This window comes from Anolis sagrei, chromosome 4, assembly GCF_037176765.1.
Source record: "Anolis sagrei isolate rAnoSag1 chromosome 4, rAnoSag1.mat, whole genome shotgun sequence".
NCBI lineage: Eukaryota > Metazoa > Chordata > Lepidosauria > Squamata > Dactyloidae > Anolis > Anolis sagrei.
This window is the reverse complement of record NC_090024.1, coordinates 3,587,158-3,596,375: the sequence shown is the minus strand read 5'-3', so window position 1 is coordinate 3,596,375 and position 9,218 is coordinate 3,587,158. Positions and strand designations below refer to the sequence as shown.

Here is a 9,218-nt window from a genome sequence, read left to right as displayed (position 1 = left end):
CAGAAAACATAGTATTTTCGTTGGTCATGGGGGTTCTGTGTGGGGAGTTTGGCCCAGTTCTATCGTTGGTGGGGTTCAGAATTCTCTTTGATTGTAGGTGAACTACAAACCCCAGCAACTACAACTTCCAAACATCAAGTCTGTTTTACCCAAACTCCACCAGTGTTCACATTTGGGCATATTGAGTGCTTGTGCCAAGTTTGGTCCAGATCTATCATTGTTTGAGTCCACAGTGTTCTCTGGATGCAGGTGAACTACAACTCCAAAATCCAAGGTCAATGCCCACCAAACCCTTCCAGTATTTTGTATTGGTCTTGGGAGTCCTGTGTGCCAAGATTGGTTCAATTCCATCATTGGTGGAATTCAGAATTCTCTTTGATAATAGGTGAACTATAAATGCTAGCAACTACAACTCCCAAATGTCAAGGTCCATTTTCTCTGAACTCCACTAGGGATCACATTTGGGCATCTTGAGTATTTGTGCCAAGTTTGGTCCAGATCCATCATTGTTTGAGTCCACAGCGCTCTCTGGATGTAGGTGAACTAGAACTCCCAAATTCAAGATCAATGCCCACCAAACCCTTCCAGTATTTTCTGTTGGTCATGGGAGTTCTGTGTGCCAAGTTTGGTTCAATTCCTTTCCACCCGCTACTAAGGAGGCTGTCGAGGTCCTGAACCGGTGCCTGGCTGCTGTGACGGTCTGGATGAGGGCGAACAAATTGAAGTTGAATCCAGACAAGACAGAGGTCCTCCTGGTCAGTCACAAGGCCGAACAGGGTGTAGGGTTACAGCCTGTGCTGGATGGGGTCGCACTCCCCTTGAAGGCGCAGGTTCGCAGCTTGGGTGTGACCCTGGATTCGTCGCTGAGCCTGGAGCCCCAGGTCTCGGCGGTGACCAGGGGAGCATTTGCACAGCTTAGGCTCGTGCGCCAGCTGCGCCCGTATCTTGGGAAGTCTGACTTGGCCACGGTGGTACACGCTCTTGTCACATCCCGCCTAGACTACTGCAACGCTCTCTACGTGGGGCTGCCCCTGAAGACGGCCCGGAAGCTGCAATTAGTCCAACGCGCGGCAGCCATGATTCTAACAGGAGCGGAGCGCAGGGAGCACACAACTCCCCTGTTGCACCAGCTCCACTGGCTGCCGATTTGCTACCGGGCCCAATTCAAGGTGTTGGTACTGGCCTATAAAGCCCTAAACGGTTCCGGCCCAAGATACCTAGCGGACCGCATCTCGGCCTATGAACCCACCCGGACTTTGAGATCTTCCGGGGAGGCCCTGCTCTCGATCCCGCCAGCCTCTCAAGCACGGCTGGCGGGGATGAGAGACAGGGCCTTCTCGGTGGTGGCTCCTCGGCTGTGGAACGCCCTTCCTGCAGATGTTAGGCTGGCCCCATCTCTCTTGACATTTCGTAAAAAGTTGAAGACCTGGATGTTCGTGCAGGCGTTTGAGTAACTGTAGTGCAATTTAGGTAATTTGAACATAGGAACGGACAATGGACGACGAATTTGGATCACGTTTTGGATGATGAGGCGATCGGGGGTGGGTTTTACTGTGATAACTATGTATTGATGTTGTTAATTGCTAGTAATAGAATTGTGTAGTTTAATTGTCATGGTATATTGCTTGCTGCTGTTTTTAGTGTGTTGTTGTTTACTGTCTGGAAACCGCCGTGAGTTGCCCTCGGGCTTGAGATACGGCGGTATACAAGAATAGTAAATAAATAAAAAATAAATAAATAAATTGGTGGAGTTCAGAATGCTCTTTGATATTGTAGCTGAACTATAAATCCCAGCAACTACAATTCCCAAATGACAAAATCAATCCTCCACCCAACCCCACCAGTATTCCAATTTGGTCATATAGGGTATTTATGCCAAATGAATGAAAATACATCTTGCATATTAGATATTTAGAAAACAATTCCTAACAGGAGCAAAATGACAGTTGTGAAGTCGCACCGAAAATAATGTTATGTTTGGGGGTCACCACAACATGAGGAACTGGTTAAGGGGTCGCGGCATTAGGAAGGTTGAGAGCCACTGATCTAGGAGGATCTTTCAGCATTATAATTTAGGAGTGATCCTAGGTTGGAGGTTGAGCTGAGAGCCACACATAGTGGTCTGATGAGGTCTTTGGCCTCACCGAACTGCATCTCCCAGGAAGCCATAGCATTGAGCCCTTGGGGTCAGACGGCCTTCACTCTCCAGTGTTGTTATTTTCCTGCAAGGAGAGCAAGCAAGGTTTAAATTTAGTGATTCCACGCCTGGCTTCTCACCCCTGGAAGCAGCTGCTGTGGCGCCAAAGGTCAAGCCGGCCTGAGAGGCCCATGTGACGCCCGCCCGTCCCCTCCCTGCCTCCCTCCGGCCGCCTGAGTCCTCCTTGCCCAGCCCTGGGAGTCAGTGTCATTGGCCTCAAGCAGGAGGAGGAGGAGGAGAGGCTGGAAGAGAGGACCTCCATCTACCTGTCCAAGCCTCCAGGCCCCACGGCTCCGAAAGCCATCAAGGTGCCCCACCTGAGCAGGTGAGCCTGGGTTGGCCTTGCCAAGGCAATGGGGGGCAATGCGCCACGGCTCCCTCTGCCGCCTGGAAAGGGGAAGGCAGGCTTGGCGCATAATTGGGAAATACCTGGTATTTCCCAATTATTGCTTTTTGCTTTCTGCTTTTGAAATGCCAGGAAAGGAGTTGCAAGTGGTTTTAGGCGTCTACTAGCTGTCCCCTGCCACGCGTTGCTGTGGCCCAGTCTGTGTATATGCATTTCGTCTGTCTGTGTATATATTTGTGTATATATGTGTGGTTTTGCACATGCATTGTAATGTTGTGGGGTTTTTTTTGGCTTTTTAAGTCCCTTCTGCTGTGTTTTTCAGTGCTTTTATGAGTGATGGTCAATGGTCAATCATTGGCCTGATAGGTGTATTGAGTCTGACTGTGAGAGCCGTTCAGCAGTGGAACTCTCTGCCCCGGAGTGTGGTGGAAGCTCCTTCTTTGGAAGCTTTTAAACAGAGGCTGGATGGCCATCTGTCAGGGGTGATTTGAATGCCATATTCCTGCTTCTTGGCAGAATGGGGTTGGACTGGATGGTGGCCCAGGAGGTCTCTTCCAACTCTTGGATTCTAAGATTCTATGAGTCCAAATTTGGTGTCAATTCGTCCAGTGGTTTTTGAGTTATGTTAATCCCACAAATGAACATTAAATTTGTATTTATATAGACTAGACGTCCCCTAACATACGTTGCTGTGGCCCACATGTATGGGAGGTTTGGCCCAATTCTATTGTTGGTGGGGTTCAGAATGCTCTGTGATTGTAGGTGAACTATAAATCCCAGCAACTACAACTCCCAAATGTCAAGATTCTATTTTCCCCAAACTCCACCAGTGTTGACATTTGGGCATATTGAGTATTCGTGTAGAGTTTGGTCCAGCTCCATCATTCTTTGAGTCCACAGTGATCTCTGGATGTAGGTGAACTACAACTCCAAAACCAAAGGACACTGCCCACCAAACCTTTCCAGTATTTTCTGTTGGTCATGGGAGAACTGTGTGCCAAGTTTGGTTCAGTTCCATCGTTGGGGGGTTCAGAATGGTCTTTGATTGTAGGTGAACTATAAATCCCGGCAATTACAACTCCCAAATGTCAAGATTCTATTTTCCCCACACCCCACCAGTGTTGACATTTGGGCATATTGAGTCTTCGTGTAGAGTTTGGTCCAGATCCATCCTTGTTTGAGTCCACAGTGATCTATGGGTGTGCCAAATTCGATCCAGATCCATCATTGTTTGATGTCTGGATGTAGGTGAACTACAACTCCAAAACCAAAGGACACTGCCCACCAAACCCTTCCAGTATTTTCTGTTCGTCATGGGAAAACTGTGTGCCAAGTTTGGTTCAATTCCATCGTTGGTGGGGTTCAGAATGCTCTGTGAATCCTGGCAACTACAACTCCCAAATGTCAAGATTCTATTTCCCCCCAAACTCCATCAGCGTTCACATTTGGGCATATTGAGTATTCGTGTAGAGTTTGGTCCAGATCCATCATTGTTTGAGTCCACAGTGATCTCTGGATGTAGGTGAACTACAATTCCAAAAACCAAAGGACACTGCACATCAAACCCTTCCAGTATTTTCTGTTGGTCATGGGAGAACTGTGTGCCAAGTTTGGCCCAATTCCATCATTGGTGGGGTTCAGAATGCTCTGCGATTGTAGGTGAACTATAAATCCCAGCAACTACAACTCCCAAATGTCAAGATTCTGAAAGGGTTAACAGAACTCAGAAATGTTGAAATTCAAAAATGCAAACCTAAAGCGGGGTTTGTCCCTCTCCTCTGGCCTGCAGAAGACCAAAAGCTAAGAGGATTCCCCCCTGGGCCCGGTCCTGTTCAACATCTTTATTAACGACTTAGATGAAGGGTTAGAAGGCAGGATCATCAAGTTTGCAGACGACACCAAATTGGGAGGGAGAGCCAAGACTCCAGAGGACAGGAGCAGGATTCAAAGGGATCTTGACAGATTAGAGAGATGGGCCAAAACTAACACAATGAAGTTCAACAGCGACAAATACAAGATACTCCACTTTGGCAGAAAAAATGAAATGCAAAGAGACAGAATGGGGGACGATGAGGCCTGGCTCGAGAGCAGTACGTGTGAAAAAGATCTTGGAGTCCTCGTGGACAACAAGTTAAACATGAGCCAGGAATGTGTTGTGGCGGGAAAAAAAGCCAATGGGATTTTGGCCTGCATCAAGAGGAGCCTAGTGTCTAGATCTAGGGAAGTCCTGCTCCCCATGCTCTATTCTGCCTTGGTTAGACCACACCTGGAATATTGTGTCCAGTTCTGGGCACCACAATTCAAGAGAGATCTTGACAAGCTGGAATGTGTCCAGAGGAGGGCGACTAAAATGATCAAGGGTCTGGAGAACAAGCCCTATGAGGAGCGGCTTAGGGAACTGGGCATGTTTAGCCTGAAGAAGAGAAGGCTGAGAGGAGATATGATAGCCATGCATAAGTATGTGAGGGGAAGCCACAGGGAGGAGGAGGGAGCAAGCTTGTTTTCTGCTTCCCTGGAGACTAGGACGCAATGGAACAATGGCTTCAAACTACAAGAGAGGAGATTCCATCTGAACATTAGGAAGAACTTCCTGACTGTGAGAGCCGTTCAGCAGTGGAACTCTCTGCCCTGGAGTGTGGTGGAGGCTCCTTCTTTGGAAGATTTTGAGCAGAGGCTGGATGGCCATCTGTCAGGGGTGATTTGAATGCAATATTCCTGCTTCTTGGCAGAATGGGGTTGGACTGGATGGCCCAGGAGGTCCCTTCCAACTCTTTGATTCTATGATTCTATGATTCTAGGAGATGATGAATCTAGAAGACACAAGATGCTGTATTGTCAATTTCGTCTAGGGAGTACTCAGGGGGGGGTTAACACCCAAAATGCTTACCTGTAACAATAATGTGTGTGTTTACGTAGTTTGTAGAAGGTTAGCAGTGAAAGACACTGAAGTGGCAAAATATGAGAAAAACATGTTTTTGAATGGTTGGTCCGATAAGAGGGGTGTGTGCCCATGACACAGTGAAAAGACATGTATATAAGGAAACTGAAAGTTCCAAATGGCAGAGACAGCTCTCTTTGAAGACACTGGTCTGTCTGGGCTGTTTCTCCCTGTGTGGCCACACTTGAAATAAAGAGATTTTTGCTTCACCTACGGAGACTGCTTGCTTTCTGTCACCAGCCTTGGGGTGCCTAACTAACGATCGCTGCTCAGGTCAGGGTAGACCAAAGGGAGGTGAGAAGGGTACCCTGACTCAACTAGCCACCTCCTTTGCTCACCCAAGACCTCTGCAGGTTTCGTCTACGGGAATGCTCCGAAAAAGGGAAGTCTAAAAATCTACCCCCCAAGGAGGATCGGGCTTGAAGTGCTGATGACAGGAACCAGGCAAGTGTAGTTTTGGGTTCCTAGTTTTGGGGGAGAGTGAAAGAAGTCTAGACTAGAGAGAGAAAGACACGTCAGAAGGGTGGGAGGAGAAATTATCTATTCAGAAGTGCGAACAACGGAATAGATACCACCCTTGAGAGAAAATGGGACAAAAAGGGAGCCAGTGTGTTGACCCATTGGGATCATAGAATCCTAGAATCAAAGAGTTGGAAGAGAACTCCTGGGCCATCATCCAGTCCAACCCCATTCTGCCAAGAAGCAGGAATATTGCATTCAAATCACCCCCGACAGATGGCCATCCAGCCTCTGCTTAAAAGCCTCCAAAGAAGGAGCCTCCACCACACTCCGGGGCAGAGAGTTCCACTGCTGAACGGCTCTCCCAGTCAGGAAGTTCTTCCTAATGTTCAGATGGAATCTCCTCTCTTGTAGTTTGAAGCCATTGCTCCCTTGCGTACTAGTCTCCAAGGAAGCAGAAAACAAGCTTGCTCCCTCCTCCCTTTGACTTCCTCTCACATATTTATACATGGCTATCATATCCCCTCTCATCCTTCTCTTCTTCAGGCTAAACATGCCCAGCTCCTTAAGCCACTCCTCATAGGGCTTGTTCTATGTATCATTTTAGTCGCCCTCCTCTGGACACAGCATTCCAGCTTGTCAATATCTCTCTTGAATTGTGGTGCCCAGAATTGGACACAATATTCCAGATGTGGTCTAACCAAAACAGAATAGAGGGGTAGCATTACTTCCCTAGATCTAGACACTATGCTCCTATTGATGCAGGCCAAAATCCCATTGGCTTTTTTTGCCGCCACATCACATTGTTAGCTCATGTTTAACTTGTTGTCCATGAGGACTCCAAGATCTTTTTCACACGCTCTGCTCTCGAGCCAGGCATTGTCCCCCATTTTGTATCTTTGCATTTCGTTTTTTCTTCCAAAGTGGAGTCTCTTGCCTTTGTCCCTGTTGAACTTCATTTTGTTAGTTTTGGCCCTTCATCTCTCTAATCTGTCAAGATCGTTTTGAATCCTGCTCCTGTCCTCTGGAGTTTTGGCTATCCCTCCCAATTTGGTGTCATCTGCAAGATTTCCATGGCACATGAACTTGGTTTCCAAATGATGCCTGATCTAACAGGTTTCCCCTTGAAGCAAACTTTATATCCCAAAACTCAGAAATTGGTTTCGTTTCCCCCCACATTTCCCCCTTATCAGACGAAGCCTTTTGGAGTGACGTAAACACCGAGTTTGCTGTTGATCCTGGCTAATCTCCAGCTGCCTATTCTTCAGCTCCCTATCTGTCTGCTCATTAAAATTCCCAGGTGTCTGATTGTTTTCTAAATCCAAATCTTGAGAGCTCACAGAGAGAGGGAGTGAACCATCATTGCTAGGCCCAGCAGAGATATTCTCACGAGAAACTGCCCTTTGCACTGGGGCCTCTTTGCCTGAAAATCATTGACCAAACCATCTCAGCCTCGGCACCATCATTTCCCTCATCATTTCCCACATCAGGATCCTGAAACACAAACACAGGCTGATTCCCAACAAAAACTTCCAAATCGCTTCAAAAACAAATCTTTCCGAATTCATTCCGAATTATGAAGATTCCGACCGAGCCTAGAAATCAGTTGCATGGGCAAACTTGGGCCCTACAGGTGTTTTGGACTCCAACTCCCACAATTCATAACAGTTGGTAGGCTGGGTTGCTGTTAAGTTTTGTTCAGGCTGTATGGCCATGTCCCAGAAGCATTATCTCCTGACCTTTCCTTCGACAACGCAAGTTGGTAGGTTGTTAGGACTTGTGGGAGTTGAAGTCCAGAATACCTGGAAGGCCCAAGTTGTCCCATGCCTGGGATAAAGGGTAGATGATTGGTTGCCCATGCCAAGCTGCAACATATTCGCCATAAGGAAGAGGAGGAAGGGCATCGTGGAGAGTGGCCTTGGCCACAGCGGATGAAGGATGGGCAGTTGATTGCCCATTCGAAGCAATGACTTATTAGCACATGGCTTTGGAGAGGAGATTATGGAGTGGCCTCTTGTTTTGTTGGGTGGAAGGTGCATGGACTATGGGGCCAGCTGAGGAAGTGGCTATCCTATGGGGCTGGGTACAGCTCTTTGTGGGTGGAGATCGTGGAGTTTCTATGGGTCTGGGTATAGAGTGCCCACTAGTCTAAATGGGAAAGCCTTTCTTTGGAGGAAATTTCCAATGGGGAAAATTCCAAATGCTCCAAATTCATAAACATCCCAAATGCCCCACATTCAAAAGATGTAAATTGCTCCAAACTGGGGGAATTCCAAACACTCCATGCTTGGAAAGTTCCCAAGGCTCCAAATTTGGAAAATTACGAAGTCAGAAAACTCAAAAGATTCCAAATACTCCAAGTTCAGAAGATTCCAACTTTGCCAGCCTGACAAATATGGGCTCACATGCCAACATCTATGTTGTTGGGTTGGTCCTAAAAGAAACAAAATCAAAGAAAGATAGAATTGGAAGGGTGCCCCAAAGACCATCTAGACCAGCGTTTCTCAACCTGGAGGTAGAGACCATGAAGGGGGGGGGGTCACGAGGGGGTGTCAGAGGGGTCGCTAAAGACACAAGTATGTTCTGTTGATCATGGGTGCTCTGTGTGAGAAGTTTGGCCCAATTCTATAATTGTTGGGCTTCAAGTTTGGTCCAGATCCATCATTGTTTGAGTTCACAGTGCTCTCTGGATGTAGGTGAACTACAACTCCAAAACTCAAGGTCAGTAACCACCAAACCCTTCCAGGATTTTCTGTTGGTCATGGATGTTCTGTGTGGGAAGTTTGGCCCCATTCTATCATTGGTGGGGTTCAGAATGCTCTTTGTAGGTAAACTATAAATCCCAGCAACTACAACTCCCAAATGTCAAGGTCTATTTCCCCCAAGCACCACCAGTGTTCACATTTGAGCATATTGAGCATTCATGCCAGGCTTGGACCAGATCCATCTTTGTTTGAGTCCACAGTGCTGTCTGGCTGAAAGTGAACTACAACTTCAAAACTCAAGGCCAATGTCCATCACACCCTTCCAGTATTTTCTCTTGGTCATGGCAGTTCTGTGTGCCAAGATTGGTTCAAGTCCATCGTTGGTGGAGTTCAGAATGTTCTTTGATGGTAGGTGAACTATAAATCCCAGCAACTACAACTCCCAAATATCAAGGTCTATTTTCCCCAAGCTCCACCAGCATTCACATTTGGGCATATTGAGTATTTGTGCCAAATTCGATCCAGATCCACCATTGTTTGATGTCTGGATGTAGGTGAACTACAACTCCCAAA

The 9,218-nt window shown here is 47.2% G+C and overlaps 1 protein-coding gene across 1 annotated transcript in view; it reads left to right on the top strand.

Moving 5' to 3' along the window:
* Positions 1 to 2,374: 2,374 nt before the first annotated feature.
* The window catches only part of LOC132775177 (alanine aminotransferase 1), a 55,583-nt gene continuing 48,739 nt past the window's right edge, over positions 2,375 to 9,218 (top strand). Inside the window, 1 exon segment of the mRNA XM_067467220.1 lies at positions 2,375 to 2,522. The gene's annotated coding sequence lies outside the window, so the exon portion shown is untranslated.